Source organism: Sminthopsis crassicaudata, chromosome 2 (assembly GCF_048593235.1).
Source record: "Sminthopsis crassicaudata isolate SCR6 chromosome 2, ASM4859323v1, whole genome shotgun sequence".
In the NCBI taxonomy this organism is placed as follows: Eukaryota; Metazoa; Chordata; class Mammalia; order Dasyuromorphia; family Dasyuridae; genus Sminthopsis; species Sminthopsis crassicaudata.
Window position 1 is genome coordinate 382,347,670 of NC_133618.1, and position 16,504 is coordinate 382,364,173.

At 34.2% G+C, this 16,504-nt stretch overlaps 1 protein-coding gene across 1 annotated transcript in view; it reads right to left on the reverse strand.

The window, feature by feature from the left end:
• Nucleotides 1–11,539, reverse strand: part of VRK1 (VRK serine/threonine kinase 1) — a 120,885-nt gene extending 109,346 nt beyond the window's left edge. The window contains exon 1 of the mRNA XM_074291345.1: nt 11,429–11,539. The gene's annotated coding sequence lies outside the window, so the exon portion shown is untranslated. The remainder of the gene's footprint in view (nt 1–11,428) is intronic.
• Nucleotides 11,540–16,504: the final 4,965 nt, after the last annotated feature.

Here is a 16,504-nt window from a genome sequence, read left to right on the forward strand (position 1 = left end):
GAAAATTCTGTCAAATTTTCAAAGAATTACTATTAGCACTACACAAAATATTCTCAAAAACTGAGAAATAAAATCACTCTTCCAGATTCTTTTTATGAGAAAAATATAGTTCTAATACCTGAACTAGGGAAAGAAAAAAACACAGAAAACTACTGGTCAATATCATTAATGAAAATGACTCAAAAAAATTTAAGAAAATTCTATCAAACATACTTCAGTGATTTCTCTAAGAAATTGTGATTAAGTGAAATTTATACCAAGGCCACATTAGGAAATCAAATATAATCATATTTAAAACCAAAACCTATAAAATAATATGATCAATAATATGATGCAGAAAAAACCTTTGACACATAAAATACTATTTTTAGCTAAAAATCCTACAAAGTATAGACACAGTGGTATATATTAAATCTATCTAAAACCAAAAGTAAGTACCATATGTGATGGGAATACACTAAAACTTTTCCATGAAATGCAGGAATAAAGCAGGGATGCTCAATCTACCCAGTATTATTTCATAGTGTCCTGAAAATGCTAGCATCAGCAACTAGATAAGAGGAAAAATAAAGGCAATTTGCTAACAATATGATGATTTACTTGGAAAATCTTAGGGAATCAACAAAGATTAATTAAAACAACAGATTCAGCAAAGCTGAATCCTCAAAATCAACAGTTTTTCTATTAAATGATAATGAAACACAAAAAGCAATACCAAAAATTGCTCCTTAAAGAACATAAAAAACTAAAGGAATGTTTAGGGCTCTTGTTGAAGCTATGCCAATGTAATAAAAATTACAGTACTAAAAAAAAAAAAAAAAAATTTAATTTATACTTTTCTTGCTATACCAATGAAATTGCCAAGGGGATACTTTATAGAATTTGATAAAATAACAGAATTCTCTTGGAAAAACAAAATATATAGAATATCAAAGGAAATTATGAAAAGAAGTATGGATGAAGGTAGAATAACACTTCCAAATCTCAAACTACATTATAAAGCAGCAAGGCATCAAAACCACCTGATACTTGTTAAAGAATAGAAAGATCACAAACTACTTAAGGGAGATCCTGAAACAAAGAACTCAATAACCAAGTCTTTGATAAAGTGGAAAATATAAACTACTTAGGAAAGTTTTCTATATGACAAAAACTACTGAGAGAACTGGAAAGTAATCTGGTGGAAATTAGGCTTATAACAAAGCTTTTATCATATTCCATGATTCAATCTAAAGGAATGTGACCTTAATATTAAATATCCTAGATTTTTTTTATAATGATAGTTTTTATTTTTCAAAATACATGCTAAAAGTTTTCAACTTTCACCCTTGCAAAACTTGTGTTCCAAATTTCCCCCTTTCCCTAGACAGTAACTGATCCAAGATAAATACATACAGTTCTTCTAAACAATTTCCATTATTTATCATGCTGCACAAGAAAAATCAGATCAAAGGGGGAAAAATGAGACACAAACAAAAAAAACAAAAAAAAAAAAAAAACAAGCAAACATATAACAAAAGTGAAAACGCTTTGTTATGATCTACATTCAGTCCTCATACTATTTTCTGGATGCAGATGGCTCCCTCCATCACAATTTAGTGGAACTAGCCTGAAACATCTCATTCTTGAAAAGAGCCAAGTCTATTACAGTTGAAGATCATAGCATTTTCTAAATTAGAAGAGAAACATTACATACACCTTAACAGTTATGGGTGGGAGATCTATTCTTAACAAGAGAGTAGCAACTATAAAAGAAAATAACTATAAAACTATAAAACAGAAAAAAACTTCTGTATAGACAAAACTAATTTATCTAGGATTAAGAAAAGAAATGGTGAGAAAAAAACCTTTGTATCAAAGTTCTCTAAAAAATGTTTGGTATGCAGATATATTAAACAAAAATAAATGTAAAGCTAATAACCATTCCCCAAAAGATAAATGATTAAAGGTTGTGAACAGCTTTCAAAACAATTGTAAAATATTCACAACCCCATGAAAGAATGCTCCAAATCAGTAATAAGAAAAATAAATATCAAAATAACGCTGAGATTTTACCTCACTCTGAAAATTGGCACACAAACACAAAAAGCTAGTTTTGAAAAAATTGTCAAAGGCTAGACATATTAAAACATGGTTAACTGGAGAAATAGTTACAACTATTTTGGAAAACAGTTTGGAATCATGCAAATAAGTGACTAAAATACCCATACTTTTTGAAATCAGAGACTCTTTACAGTGTTTAACCCAAGAAAACCTCTATATAGTACAAAATATTTATAAAAGAATTTTTTTATGACAGCTAAGAATGGGAAACTAGTTTGATATCCATCAACTGGAAAATGTGATATGTGAATGGAATGGAATATTACTGTGCTGTAATGAAATGATGTATGTGATAAAGAGAAGCACGGATAATATCTGTTTATATTGATAGAGTATATTAAATAGAGCATGCCCAATAACTACAATGTAAATAGAAATAACTACAAACCAAAAAATCAAAAGTAAACAGCAAAATTATAATGAACAGGCAGGACTCAAATAAAAAGCTACAAGAATTTCCCAACCCATCCCTTCACAGAAGTGGGAAATCCATAGTTGTTTTAAATTGCATGTGCTGTCGATAGTATCAAATATTTGGGAATATATCTACCAAAGGAGAGTCAGGAATTATATGAGCAAAATTACAAAACACTTGCCACAAAAATAAAGTCAGATTTAAATAATTGGAAAGACATTCAATGTTCTTGGATAGGCTGAGCGAATATAATAAAGATGACAATACTCCCCAAACTAATCTATTTATTTAGTGCTATACCAATCAGACTCCCAAGAAACTATTTTAATGACCTAGAAAAAATAACAACAAAATTCATATGGAAGAATAAAAGGTCGAGAATTGCAAGGGAACTAATGAAAAAAAAATCAGAGGAAGGTGGTCTAAGTGTACCTGATTTAAAGCTATATTATAAAGCAACAGTCACCAAAACCATTTGGTATTGGCTAAGAAATAGACTAGTTGATCAGTGGCATAGGTTAGGTTCACAGGACAAGATAGTGAATAAAAATAGCAATCTAATCTTTGACAAACCCAAAGATCCCAAATTTTGGGATAAGAATTCATTATTTGACAAAAACTGCTGGGAAAACTGGAAATTAATATGGCAGAAACTAGGCATGGACCCACATTTAACACCACATACTAAGATTAGATCAAAATGGGTCCAAGATTTAGGCATAAAGAACGAAATCATAAATAAATTGGAGGAACATGGGATAGTTTACCTCTCAGACTTGTGGAGGAGGAAGGAGTTTGTGTCCAAGGGAGAACTAGAGACCATTATTGATCACAAAATAGAACATTTTGATTACACCAAATTAAAAAGTTTCTGCACAAACAAAACTAATGCAAACAAGATTAGAAGGGAAGTAACAAATTGGGAAAAAATTTTTACAGTTAAAGGTTCTGATAAAGGCCTCATCTCCAAAATATACAGAGAATTGACTTTCATGTATAAGAAATCAAGCCATTCTCCAATTGATAAATGGTCAAAGGATATGAACAGACAATTTTCAGATGATGAAATTAAAACTATTTCCACTCATATGAAAGAGTGTTCCAAATCACTATTGATCAGAGAAATGCAAATTAAGACAACACTGAGGTATCATTACACACCTGTCAGATTGGCTAAGATGACAGGAACAAATAACGATGAATGTTGGAGGGGCTGTGGGAAAACTGGGACACTGATGCATTGTTGGTGGAGTTGTGAAAGAATCCAACCATTCTGGAGAGCAATCTGGAATTATGCCCAAAAAGTTATCAAAATGTGCATACCCTTTGACCCAGCTATACTACTACTGGGCTTATACCCCAAGGAACTACTAGAGAAGGGAAAGGGTCCTGTATGTGCCAAAATGTTTGTGGCAGCCCTTTTCATAGTGGCTAGAAGCTGGAAGATGAATGGATGTCCATCAATTGGAGAATGGTTGGGTAAACTATGGTATATGAATGTTATGGAATATTATTGTTCTATAAGAAATGACCAACAGGAGAAATACAGAGAGGCTTGGAGAGACTTACATCAACTGATGCTGAGTGAAACGAGCAGAACCAGAAGATCATTATACACTTCAACAATGATACTGTATGAGGATGTATGCTGATGGAAGTGGATTTCTTCAACATAGAGAAGAGCTAATCCAATTCCAATTGATTAATGATGGACAGAACCAGCTACATCCAGAAAAGGAACACTGGGAAATGAATGTAAACTGTTATTTTTACCTTCTGAATCCAATTGTTCCTGTGAAACAAAAAATTAGGTTCTACACACATATATTGTATCTAAATTATACTGTAATATATTTAACATATATAAGAGTGCTTGCCATCTGGGGGAGGGGGTTGGGAGAGGAAGGGAAAAAATCTGAATAGAAGTAAGTGCAAGGGATAATGTTGTAAAAAATTACCCATGCATATGTACTGTCAAAAAATGTTATAATTATAAAATAAAATAAAAAATTAAAAAAAAATTAAAAAATTAAAAAATAAAAATAAATTGCATGTGCTTTAATCTGGAATTATGCCCAAAAAGTTATCAAAATGTGCATACCCTTTGACCCAGCCATACTACTACTGGGCTTATATCCCAAGGAAATACTAAAGAAGGGAAAGGGACCTGTATGTGCCAAAATGTTTGTGGCAGCCCTTTTCATAGTGGCTAGAAGCTGGAAGATGAATGGATGTCCATCAATTGGAGAATGGTTGGGTAAATTATGGTATATGAATGTTATGGAATATTATTGTTCTGTAAGAAATGACCAACAGGAGAAATACAGAGAGGCTTGGAGAGACTTACATCAACTGATGCTAAGTGAAACGAGCAGAACCAGATCATTATACACTTCAACAATGATACTGTATGAGGATGTATTCTGATGGAAGTGGATATCTTCAACATAGAGAAGAGCTAATCCAATTCCAATTGATCAATGATGGACAGAATCAGCTACATCCAGAAAAGGAACACTGGGAAATGAGTGTAAACTGTTATTTTTACTTTCTGAATCCAATTCTTCCTGTGCAACAAGAAATTCGGTTCTACACACATATATTGTATCTAGAATATATTGTAATATATTTAACATGTATAAGATTGCCTGCCATCTGGGGGAGGGGGTTGGGGGAAGAAGGGAAAAAATCTGAACAGAAGTAAGTGCAAGGGATAATGTTGTAAAAAAATTACCCATGCATATGTACTGTCAAAAAAAAAAGTTATAATTATAAAATAAAATAAACATTAAATTAAATTGCATGTGCTTTATGTGTAAAAACGCTTGCAGCAGCCCTTTCACAGTGGCAAGAAACTGGATGCCCATCAGTTGGAGAATGGCTAAATAAGTTATGGTATATGAATGTTATGGAATATTATTGTTCTATAAAAAACGATCAGGAGGATGATTTTAGAAAGGTCTGGAGAGACTTACATGAACTGATGCTAAATGAAATGAGCAGGACCAGAGATCATTGTACATGTCAACATCAATATTATTATGATGATCAATTCTGATTCTTTCCAACAATGAGATGATTGATGCCAGTTCCAATGAACTTGTGATAAAGAGAGCCATCTACACCCAAAGAGAGGACTGTAGGAACTGAGTGTTGATCACAACATAGCATTCTCACTCGTTTTGTTTTCTTACTCATTTTCTTTCCTTTTTGATCTAATTTTTCTTGTGTAACAAGAGAATTATACAAATAAATTTACACATATTGAATTTAACATATATTTAACATGTATAACATATATTGGATTGTTTGCCATGTAGGCAAGGGGGTGGGAGAAAGGAGGGGAAAATCTGAAACATAAGGCTATGCAAGAGTCAGTGTTGAAAAATTATCTGTGCAAATATTTTGAAAATAAAAAGCTTTAAAACATATAAATAAATAAAATACCAGCTCAATTACTTTAAAAAAAAAAACTTGCATGTGTTTGTTTAACATATATTGAATTGCTTGGCTGTCTAGGGAAGGGAGAAAAAATTTGAAATACAAAGTTTTGCAAAGGTGAATGTTGAAAACTATCTTTACATTCATTTTGAAAATAAAATGTTATTATTTTAAATTTTTTAAATACATTCCATATGCTTTCAGATTTTTTCAATATCAACTGTGCTAATTTTTTTCTCTCTAAAAAAATACAGTATATGTAATATGGGATGATGGAGAAAAAAAGAGATACTTATAAGGGAGAGATAATTATGATCATGTAAAACACAGAACATATCAAAAATTTTAGCTGTAAGCCTTCTTGAACAAAAAATCATCTTTCCAACAAATAATAAAACATAAAAAAAGAAAATTGATGAATTGAACAAACCTAAAAAGAGCATAAAAGAGGGAACATTCAAAACTGAAGGAGAAAGAGATAAGATGGATACCAAAAAACTATTGAAAAAACCAGCACTGAAGATTAAATCAAAAAATATAGTTTTGTGCGAAGAATGAAATAGTTGTTTTTTATATATGATAAAAAAAAGTTAAATCATTTTGATAACTTTAAATCCATTTTTGAAAAATCATTCTCTAAGTAAAAAAAAAAAAAATACTAGCTTTCTATTTACATTAAATTTAATTTTTGGTTTTCTAAGCACTATAAATACATTAAATACTGCCCTCTTAGCAGTTACTATTACCAGTCTGTCCTAGGCCCAACAGAGTACCTTTGACCACTGGCCTTTGCAGTGTCAACTCTACCCGGCTCGCCTCCTCTGAAGCCTTCAAAGGTCTCTGGCATGATTCCTTGAATCTATAGTTTAATAACTGGTAGCCCGCTCAAGAACAGCCACGTGAAATCTTAAAAGCCTTTATTATACCTACTCACATAATGCCCTGACTTAATGCCCTAACTTGTTAAGTCCCTAGTGAACTGAAGATCCTGTCATGACCCCATCTTGGCAAAGATATTGTAGTGATTTGCCATTTTCTCCTCCAGCTCATTTCACGGATGAGGAAAATGAAGCAAAGTGACTTATCCAGGGTCACAAAGCTAATATTTAAGGCCAGCACTCTATCCACTGAGCCTAGTGCTTGAATGCAGTATGACAAGAGGTTTTTTTTTTTGTTGTTTTTAAAGCATGTCTTTATAAGATGGAGTCATATCCAGTCATTCTGATCTCTATTTTGCTACTGGACCCAGAAGGCTCCAAACAAAAGAGTAAGATTGCTGTACCTTTGCAAAGCCCTCCTAATTCAGTCATGGCATCACCTTCTTTATGTCACAGTCCACTTCAAGAATAAAAGACAAGCAACATCCTGTGAGCAGGATAAGCTACCCCAACAGGGACCAATTCCAGTTGGACAAAGCAGCTTTCTTTCTCCCTCCCTCAATGCATCCCTCTCCTTCCTTTTTCCTTCTTTCCTCTCACTCTCTCTCCTAATCTCTCTCTATCCATACAGAAAATCAGAAACCTTACTTGCTGGACTCTGCCCAAAGGAATATAAATTTTGATCACTGAAAACTTACAAGACAACTTGGGTTTTATGGGGTTTAATTTCTTTCTCAAGAACCATGCCTTGGGCCCAAATTATTCTGGCTCTTACAGACTGGTCAAAAATCAGTCCCAATCCAAGACTCCCTTGGTCCTAGTTTGGGTCCAGATAGCTCAGAGTAGGTTATAAACAGCAATTGTTTCTGTTTTATCAGAAACCCTGAGGGTTCTTCCCCTCCCAGATTGATTTTTTTTTTTTTTAAACAAGATAAAGGAAGCCATTCTTTTCCTCATTTCTTACCAAGCCTTCATCAGTGAATGGATGTTGCCTCAGTCAAACTGAAACCTGGGAAAGATCTTAATTCAAAAAGGCCCCGTTCTTCCATTGCATCTGAGGCAAATTCCATTTTGTCTCCCACCTAAATCCAATTCACAAGTTTGGTATCATGGTCCTCTTCGAGAACAAAGGATAAACCACCTACAACATGGACAAGGACTTGACTGAGGTCTCTAGCATCTAGCATTTTTGTAACATTGAGCATAACAGGGGCAGCTAGGTGGCGCAGTGGATAGAGCACCAGCCCTGAATTCAGGAGGACCAGAGTTCAAATTTGGTCTCATATACTTACTAGCTGTGTGACCCTGGGCAAGTCACTCAACCCCAGCCTCAGGGGAAAAAAAAAAAAAAAACATTGACCATAACAGTAAATCCTTATTCTACAAACCTTTATAAACACAAACCTGTGTCCAAATCCAGTAAACATTCCTTTGAAAGATAAACCACACACAGCCTAAGAATGTGTTTGTTGTTGTTCCATGTATTTTAATCATGTGTGACTCAATGTGAGATTTTCTTGGCAAAGATACTGGAGTGGTTTGTCCTTTCCTTCTCCAACTTGAGGTAAAAAGTTTTAAATGATTTATCTAGGATCACTCAGCTGCTACTAAGTGTCTAAAGCTGTATTGGGACTCACAAAAATGAGTCTTTATGACTCCAGATCTGGCATCTATCCACTAAAGTCATTATTTGTCAACTACTAATACTACCTAATAAATAGGCTAATAGATGGATGGTATCTTGTCTATCCAGAAACTAAGTGTTTTATTATATGCCATATTTAGTTAACATGAACAACATATAGCCCGACTGAGCAATAATTTTTTCTTTAAATTGCTTTTCTTTAAAATGCTAAATGCCTTAATTTTCTTCTTTAAAACTGTGTTTTCCCTTCAAATGTAACAAGACTAAAATGCAATATAATACGAGGTAATATATTGTATCTTGAAAAATGAATGCCAAAATCTAGGCCATTCTAAATATTTCTACTCTGAGAAACAATTGCAGCTATGCCAGACTAGTTCTGCTCACAAACCTATTGCCGCTAAGATAAAATGCCAAATCCTAAATTTATCATTTAAATTCCTTAACAATCTGGCCTGTTTCCAAGATTATTTCACATTATATACCCTTTATAGGCACTGTTTTCTAGTCATAGTGGCCTATTTGCTATTCTCAGAATTTAGTTCCATCTCCCACCTCTGTGCCTTTTCATAGCCTATTTCTCCCATGCCTATAAAATGCACCTCTACTTGTAATCATCTTCTTTCAAAGCACAGTTTATGTGCCATCTCCTATGAGAAATATCCTTCATTTTATATTTGTATTACTATTATCTGTACCTCTAAGGCCTAATACAATACCAGGCAGAAAACAGGTTCCCCATAAATACTTGTTGATTGATTCATTTTCTGATCAGTTTTTCCATTCTCCTCAAATTATCACATATGTTCTTTTCAATTAATGTATTATATTCTCCCATTTGAATATTAGATTCTTGAAGGTGAGAACTAATATTTATTTTCCTTTTATCTCTAGTTTGTAGCTGGCAAACTTAATACAAAGAAGAGGCTTAAGAAGAGGCTTGCTGGATTTGATTATAAATCATTAGTATTTTTAAGATTTTCCATTCATTCTTTCATAACTACTCTCCAAACCAGCCCCATAAACAAGTGGAGAAAATAAGAATAGAGCATACTATGCATCCTGGGGAAGAAATTTTTTTTAAGAATCACTTTGAATGGAATTCAGTCAGGACAGAATACAAGCCAATCATGTACACATTATGTCCTTTTTAAGACAACCTAAGATCATCTTAGTTTTTTGTTAAAGGCACTTTTTGGGGGCTGTAATGTGTTTTGTTTTGTTTTTTTGATTTGGTAAAATATTAAAACCCCCAAATCTTTTTTTCAAAAAATGGTTACCTTGCCAAATCTCAAGCAGCTTGTAGTTACACAGGTGTTTTTCAACCCAATCCAAATGTATATTTATTAAATTAAATTTAATTAGGCTTGACTGAAAAAAAAAATTTAAGAAAGAAAAATCTTCAGGAGTGGATGGATGCTACTGAATCTGGAGGAAAGAATAAAAATTTAATTTTGGAAGTATCTATCTTCCTGCTAGATTCAGAGTAATCAAATTAATTAGATTAATTAAATCTAAAAGTTACTTTAAAAATAACTCTGCATTTATACAAAGTCTACAAAGTGCCCTTTCTGGATCTCTATTTCCTCCTTTGCAGAACAAGGGCATTATCTATAAGGATAACATTATTCACTAATATTATCAATGAGGATAATATTATTACTATGAGGATTATATTATTACTATTTCTCCTCAAATGATCATGTATGTACTTATCTATAATTATCTTCCTATTTGAACCTTAGGTTCTTGCGAGCAAGAAGTACTCGTTCATTTTCTTTATATTTCCAGTTCCTAAAACACAAACTTTCACAGAGTAGGTACTTAATAAATACTTGCTGGATTTGATTAAAAGTGAATAACCAATTTCTTCAGGATTTTTCTATCATTCTTTCATAACTGCTATATAAACTTGCTTTGTGTTTACTACTAAATAGTATTGCTATTCAATCGTGTCAATCTTATCAGCTCATTTAAAGTTTTCTTAACAGAGACATTACAGAGGTTTGTCATTTCCTTCTCCAACTCATTTTACAGATGAGGAACTGAGGCAAACAGGGATAAGTGACTTACAATATATTTATATAATTCTCTTGTTATACAAGAAAAATCAGATCAAAAAGGAAAGAAAGACAACAAAATGCAAGTGATGGCAGTCATATTCCTGAGTTCAAATTCAACCTCAGTCTCTAGCTGTGTGACCCTCCGTTAAGTCACTTATAAATGCACCACCTTGCTGCCTGAATAGTATTACTACTAAACGCTATCACTAAGTAGTATTACTACTTACAACAATAATAACTTACATTTCTAGAATGTACAATGTGCTTTCTTCCCAACCACCTATCTGAAGTAGGTACAAAATCCTCACTCGGTGCAAATGGGCTAACCACGTCGGAACTCACAGGGTGGGAAACTCCCTCATCAATGCAAATGTGAAGCTGGCTACAACAAAGTAGCTAAATCCGAGGAAGTTGCCAGAAGCTCAGAGAGGTTAAGTGTCATGGTCAGAGACACGCAGCTAGTAAGTGCCTCAAGGCAGATTAGAACCCAGGTCTTCCATCAGCCAAGCTCGGTTCGCTCTACCTTAACAATGTACAAAATAAATCTATAATTATACCCCAATACTAAACCTAGGGTCCGCCCTGAGACCCCAACCCAGTCAAGGCCAGAAGGTGGAGGATTTAGCCGCCATTCTCTGCGTCTTTAGCTGCACCTAGGAGTTAGGAGAAAAGACTTCGCGTCCGGTCCGGACCTTATGCAGCACCAGAAAAAAACGCCAAAAAACAGGGCACAGGAAGCTCGGTCTGGCCTAGAATGGACGCAGCGACAGCTCTCTACCCAGTTCTCCTCTAGGCACGGCACGGTAACCGAGTTCTCAGGAGCGGGGCCCCGCTCCTAGTGTTCTGGTTCCCCCCGACCCCAGGGTCCAACAGTTTTACGCACCTAAAAACCGCAACGCGGGAGACTCCTTCACAGACCGAACTTCCCGCCGCTTTCGCCTACCCCGGATTCTCCGAGAAGCTCCCGCCTCAGCCTCACTACGCAATATCCTCGTCTTTCATTGGCTACTGAGAGGACGGACTTTACGAAATCGGCCTTTGTCCCCACCCCTCTCCCTAACTCTACCTCCAACCCCTTTAGGCATTCTGGGATCTGTAGTCTTCGAGCTTCCATAACTTACTTTCTGAGCTCCATCAACCGCATGCTGGGACTTAGTCTCCTGGGAAATGTAGTTTAACTTGGTCTGCAGGTGACGGAATTAGATTGTACTAGTTCCTACCTTTTTAGGTATGAGAGGATCTCTCACCTTATACAACAAAGGTTTTCTTGAAAAATTGAATGTAAATCTGTAGAACACAAAGTAAAATTTTCATTCGTGTTTTTTTTTCCGCTATTCTTAAAGAGAAAACATACATGAAGCAATTAATAAATTTTGACACAAAAGGAGGGATGTTTGTTAGACAAAGAAGTCCTCAGATTCTAGGTATCAGCACTTGATGTAGGAGGACCTGGGTTCAATCTTACTCTATTCTTATTTGTTAAGTGATCTTAGGCTGTCCTCTTCTATAAAATGCTGTTCTTCCCATCCCCCCTTTCATGTACTGAAGTTCCTTGTTGCTTTCAAGGACATTTCTGATTTGCCAACTCAAAATACCCTTTTGTATGAAACCTTCCCTGTGGCACCCTGCAACATACCAGATGAACATAATCTACCCATCGTCATACTTCCCATACTTTTCACTGGATTTGGAATCAGAGGAACTGGATTCAAATTCTAATCTAATGTTGGAAGGGATGTAGGAAAACTGGGACACTAATACATTGTTGGTGGAGTTGTGAAATGTTCCCATTTGGAACTACACCCAAAGGGCTAGAAAACTATGCATACGGGGGTCTGTATCCCAAAGAAATAATAGAAAAGGAAAAGGACCCAGATGTGCAAAAATGTTTGTAGCAGATCTTTTTAGTGGTGGCAAAGAATTGGAAATTGATGAATAAGTATAAGTAAATAATTTTTTTTCATTCAGAAAAACTATGGAAAATGAATGTAAATTAAGATATGTCAAGTTCACTTTTTTCCCCTTTTACTTATGTTTTTTTTTTTCCTCTCTCTCGTGGTTTTTCCCTTTTGTTCTGATTTTTCTCTCCCAGCATGCTTCATAAAGAAATGCATATTTTATGGGAATGCCTGCCATCTAGGGGAGGGGGTGGAGGGAAGGAGGGGAAAAACTCAGAACAGAAGGGAGTACAAGGGATAATGTTGTATTTTTTAAAAAATTACCTATGCATATTTACTGTCAAAGAAAATGTTATAATGATAAAAATTAATAAAAAAAGAAATGCATATTTTAAAAAAAGAATATACATGTATAATCAGTTAAAAGAAAACAAAAAGAAATTGTTCAGTGGGTGGGTAGGTAGGTGGATAGTAGGGGAATGAAATACATGCTTATAAAAAGAAATTAATAAAAAAGTAAAAGTCTTCTCTAACATGGCAATTGAAAAGCATCATTTCTACTGTGCTCAGTTTTTCTTATAGTCCAACACTCAAAGCCATACATTACAATTGGAAAATTTATTATATTACTATACATTTATTACAAAATACTTAAGAAGAGGGTTTATTCTGTCTTTCTATTTCCAATTCCTAGCACAGTGTTTTACACATAATTGGTGGTTAATAAATGCTTATTAAATAAATAAACAGGTGGAACAACCTCATTTTTCATCTAGTTGTACTACTCTAGGAATTCTCTGACTTCACCATTCTCAGAAAACTTATTATTGGGGGAAAACCTCACCTTCCTGCAAGATCTTATCACCACCTCTGTACCTCTGATTGGAAGGTGGAATCACAAACTCCCATACCTCCATCTGAGGAGGGAGCTGAACTCAGAACATCTTATTTCTCACCTGGTTGAACTATTCTAGGACTTTCTTGACTTTTTCACCGTACTCCTGGTCTTATACTTTCCTCACTCTCATTTCCATTTTTGTATGTTGACTTCCCCCCATTAGATTATAAGTCTGTCTTTTTTGTATTTGCTTAACAAGATGCCTGATACACAGGAGGTGCTTAATAAATGTTTATTGATTGATTACTTTCAATAATACTTGGTCTCTAGAGTTTCTTTGATTTTTTTAAATTAGGTATACAAAGGTATAGTTTGCTTCTAATAATTTTTTAAATATAAATCCTCATTATATTTTTGGTGTTTTTTAATTTTTAATTATATTTTCTCATTATAAGTAATGTAAATGACTCAATATTGCTTGCATTTATATATATATATGTATGTATGTATGTATGTATATGTATTGTTAACCATAGCTAGATAAAGATATCATAAGTCTATGAGACAAAAGTTGCCAATGGCTTTCTTCCAAGAGAAAGATATTTATATGCAAGGACTCTTTTATATGAAAGATATTTATATGCAAGGATAGCCTTGGATATTTACAGGGAAAAAGCAAAATCTGAGAGGACAGTAAAAAGGCTAATCCCCTCCACATGAGGCAAAAGCAGCATTCTTTTCTTTTGGGAACTACTAGACCATGAAGGTAGGGTGGTCTGCTTATCCATAAGAGTCTCAGTTGCACAACAGTTTCCCATTCTGTGCAGATTGGCACCTGTCTTGAGTTCCAGGGACACACAGAAAGTCCAGCTTGGGGTGCAAACAACAGATTATGTCAGCTAGGACGGGGAGTCAGGGGGTTTCATTCTTGACACATTCAGAGTCTCCTTAATACTCTGGATCCAGTGTGTCTGAAAAATATGACAATTCAAGAAGACAAGTTCAGGGAACCTTCAACAATATGTATATGCACATTTATACATCGTCATGTCAATAAATAAGTATTTCATCCCATTTGTTAGGGTCTTATTATACATGAAATTTATTCCTCCTGCTTTATAGAATTTAAGTTATCATTCTATGTATAAATCCCAAGGGGAAAAAAAGCCATAAGCTTCTTTATGAAAGTTTTGAGTCATTGCTAGGGAGAGCAACCCAAAGCCCTCCTCCCAGCACTTTCCAGATCATTTGCATCAGTATTAATTGCTCCTTGCTTTTGCCTTTTGCCCACAAAATTAGCTGAAAAGTTTTCTTACTGTTTTCCCAGTAAAAAACAAAGAAATGTCCATCTGAGTCCACAGAGCCATATCATTTCTGATTTCACATTCCCATTATTAACTAACTTTGGATAAATCAGGAAAATTCCAGGCTTGTACTCTAGCATCCTTAACTGCCCTCAAAGATTTTAAAACCGGAAATCCCTCAAAAAGAACATATTAACAAGGGTCAGAAGAGAAGGAACTTTTCCTATACAAAAAGGGAAAACAGAAACGACCTTTGGAGTTGTCACACTAGCCACAATCTACCCAAATGCCCCATCATTATCTTAATCTGTATGTAGATTTGGAGGTTGGGAGAGTCAAAGTATCTTAGTCCTGTCTCTAGACAGTTATAAATCATAAGCTTTTATAAATGCTGTGGACATGTAAATGGGTTTTCATTTTCCTTACTTTGGAGAGTATAGATGCATATAGAAGTCAATCAATTGATACTAAGTGATAAAATGCTATACTCTAGTACTTGTATTTCAATTTAATCAAAGCCATTCTAATTAAGTGTGAAAATGTCTCTGTTAAACTGTGGGTCTTAATGAGTGATGTTTCAAGGAAGAATATTTAGATAGCCTTAGGACAATAAGTATACAAGTTTATAAAAGCAGCACTGTTTCTATCCATGATTTGCTATCACCTCTTGGCCTCAGTTTTATTTTTATTTATTTATATTTATTTTATTTTATTTTTACTCTTGTTTCCTTTCCTTTCCTTTCTTTCTTTTCTTTTCTTTTCTTTTTTTTTTTTTTTAGTAGAGGCAATTGGGGATAAGTGACTTGCCAGGGTCACTATGTCACTATTTTGTTTTATTTTTTAAAAAATATATATAGTTTTCAACATTACCCTTGCAAAATCTTATGTTTTAATTTTTTTCTCTCTCTCTTTCCCCCAACTGCTCCCCTAGAGAATAAGTAATCTAACATATGTTAAATGTGCAGTTCTTCTATATATATTTCCACAATTATCATGATGGACAAGAAAAATCAGAGCAAAAAGGGAAAAAAATAAGAAAGAAAACAATATGCAAGCAAACAATAACCAAAAAATGAAAATGCTATTTTGTGATTCACACTCAGTCCCCTCAGTTTTTTCTCTGGGTGCAGATGGCTTTCTCTATCACAAGACCATTGGAACTGTGGCCTCCATTTTTTCATCTGTAGAATGAGAATCATAATCCCTTCCTACTCATCTCAATGCCTCAGAGAGAATACTGAGAAAATCACTGAAGCATTTTGATTTCCCCGAGAATTAAAAGGTGTAAGACATCCTTACTCTGTGTCACCAGAGTAATTACAATCTTTTTTTTTTGGAAGCTGAAATATTATGATGCTAAAAATGAAAAACAAAATTTAATAAGCATCTGGGCTCTGATAGCTATGAGACTATGGGATGGGCTCTTAAACTTTCTAGGTATCAGTACTCATCTGTAAAATTAGAGGGTTGGAAAACAGGAAATTCTATATCTATGATTCTATGATCCTATTAATGTGTGTAAAGCAATTTGCAAGCACTAAGCCTATAGAAATGTCATCATTTTGTTATGATCTTTTTCAACAAAGTTCAGATAGAAACAGTTCTAGGACAAGGTACTACCCTATCATTCTTCCATATGTAACATTTTACAAACTATTGCTTTTTTTAAAGTTGAATGAAAGCATTATGCTGTGACCTTGTCATCCATAGCTCCCTTAAAACATTCTCTATACAACTATGGGCTCAGATAAAGCAAGAGTTTTATATCTTATTCCCACATAACTTTGATCCCCTATTTTTGTTCTCTATAAAGAGGATTTGGGTTTTGTTTGGGGAGAGGAGTTGTTTTTCCTTTTAGTTTATGAAAGCCTACTGGAAACAATTTAATCTGTAATAATGGTCTAACTTAAGTTTGGTTT